We start from the raw sequence: 2882 nt of genomic DNA, 5'->3' as shown, positions 1-2882 counted from the left end.
TAAAGCTGCTATAAACATTATTATACAAGTCTTTTTTTTTTTGTAAATAGCAAACACATGTTTCTATTCCTCTTGGATAAATAGCTAGGAATAGAATTACTGAATCACATCATAAGTGTATTTTTAAAAAACTCTATGAGAAACTATAAAATGTTTCTAAAATGGTTATACCAGGTTACATGTCCAAACCCAGGAAGAATCCTGTTTGCTCCATGTCCTCACCAGTGTTGCCCAATCCACTCTTAGCCTCTTAAAATCACTCCCCAAATAAAAGCCTGAGAGATTCTTCTTAAAATAAAAATTTGATCATCTTACTCTTCAGCTTAAAACAATTCAAAGACTTTCCAGGGCTCTTGATTCGAGGCCTAATATCTTCAACATGGTCTGCAGTGTCTTTCCAATGTTATCACCAGTCACTCCCCTCAAGCTCCAGACAATCCAAGGTTTTTCTTTCATTTTTCTAAAAGGTGCTCCACTTCTTCACCCAACCTGTTTGTAACCATTCTTCAGCTCTTAATCCTCATCATCTGCATTGACTTTATCAGGTCTCCCATTGACATATTCTAAATGCATCTTCTACTTCATCATAGCATGATCACATCTGTGGAAAGTACCTGCCATTATTTGTTTAATCTTTGATTATCCAGATTCTTTGTAAGCTCCAGGACAGCATGGACCATGTCTACCTTGTCCTCACTGCATTTTTATCACCTAGCACAATACCCAGCATGTCTGGGCCCTTAGTAATATTTATGAAATGAAAAAATGATTTTTCCACGCTGTGCTTAACTTCCTCTATTCAAATATTCACATTGACACAAAAATGTTCTTAATCTATTCAGGTTCTCTTGATGCTTAAAATATGCCCTGGCTGGTGTGGCTCAGTGGATTGAGTGCTGGCCTGAAAACCAAAGAGTTGCTGGTTCAATTCCCAGTCAGGGCACATGCCTGGGTTGTGAGCCAGTTCCCCAGCTGGGGGCACATGAGAGGCAACCACATATTGATGTTTCTCTTCCTGTCTTTCTCTAAAAATAAATAAATAAAATCTTTTTAAAAATCTTGAATGATTCTTGATATTCTATAGAATATTATCTAAACCCTTACTACCTATCTGCCCTATTTCCCAGAATTCCTATTTTGTGCCCCAGTGATACTGAATTATTAATACTTTCTTGTGTTTTCAATGCCTCTATGACTCAATCATGTTATTTCACTGAGTGGAACACCTCCCTTATTATGTCTACCTAACAAACTCTGACTTGAAAGATAATTTCAAATGTTTCCTCCTTCGACAAATTTTCCCTGAGATTCTCTAGACCTCATAATAATATAGATGGGTAAAAAGATCATACACCATGATCAAATGGGATTCATCCCAGGGATGCAAAAATGGTACAATATTCGCAAATCAATAAATGTAATACATCACATAAACAAAAGCAAAGACAAAAATCACATAATCATGGCAATAGATGCGGAAAAAGCATTTGATAAGGTGCAGCACCCATTATGATAAAAACACCTAGCAAAGTGGGACTAGAGGGAGCATTCCTCAATATAATAAAGGCCATATACAAGAGGCCTACAGCCAACATCATACTCAATGGGCAAAACCTTAGAGCTTTCCCACTATGATAAGGAACAAGACAGGATGTCTGCTTTCACAACTCCTATTCAACATAGTATTGGAAGTCCTAGCCACAGCAATCAGACAAGAAAAAGAAATAAAAGGCATCCAAATTGGGAAGGAGGAAGCAAAACTGTCACTGTTTGCAGAAGACATGATAGTGTACATAGAAAATTCTATAGACTCCACCAAAAAACTACTCAACCTAATAGGTGAATTTGGCAAAAAAGCAGTATACAAAGTCAATATTCAGAAATCAAAGGTATTTTTGTGCACCAACAATGAACTATTAGAAACAGAAATCAGGAAAAAAATCTTTTTGATATAGCAACAAGAAAAATAAAATACCTAGGAATAAACCTAACCAAGGAGGTAAAAGATCTGTACTCAGAAAACTATGCAACACTGAAGAAAGAAATTAAGGAAGACATAAACAAGTGGAAACATATACCGTGTTCATGGATTGTAAGTATTAATATCATTGAAATGTCCATGCAACCAAAAGTAATTTATAGATTCAATGCAATACCTATTAAAATACCAATGACGTATTTCACAAATATAGAACAAACATTTCAGAAATTTATATGGAACCATAAACAACCCAAATAGCTGCAGCAATTTTCAGAAAGGAGAACAAAGTAGGAGGCATCACAATACCTGATATCAAAGTGTATTACAAGTCCACTGTAATCAAAACAGCCTGGTACTGGCATAAGAACAGACACATAGACCAATGAAACAGAAAAGAAAGGCCAGAAATAAACCCAAGTTTCTATGGTCAATTAATATTTGATAAAGGGGGCAGAAGCATAAAATGCAATAAAAATATCCTCTTCAACAAATGGTGTTGGGAGATCTGGACTGCTACAAGCAAAAAAATGAAACTCAATCACCAACTTACACCATACACAAAAATAACTTCAAGGTGGATAAAAGACTTAAACATAAGCTGTGACACCTTAAAAGTCTTAGAGGAAAACATAGGCAGGAAAATCTCAGACATTCCATGCAGCAACGTTTTCACCAATATGTCCCCTAAAGCAAGGGACAACAGGAAAGAATACACAAATGAAAATTCATCAAATTAAAAAGCATCTGCATGGCTAAAAAAAAAAAGAGCATTAAAATAAAAAGAGAACCAACTCTATGGGAAAACATATTTGCCAATGATATTGTGGACAAGGGTTTGATTTTCCAAAACATATAAAGAACTCACATGACTCCACTCCAGGAAGACAAACAACCCAATAAA

The sequence above is a fragment of the Phyllostomus hastatus genome, unplaced genomic scaffold (genome assembly GCF_019186645.2).
Source record: "Phyllostomus hastatus isolate PE091 unplaced genomic scaffold, TTU_PhHast_1.1 phas_contig_64, whole genome shotgun sequence".
Taxonomy (NCBI): domain Eukaryota; kingdom Metazoa; phylum Chordata; class Mammalia; order Chiroptera; family Phyllostomidae; genus Phyllostomus; species Phyllostomus hastatus.
This window is presented reverse-complemented; position numbering follows the sequence as displayed.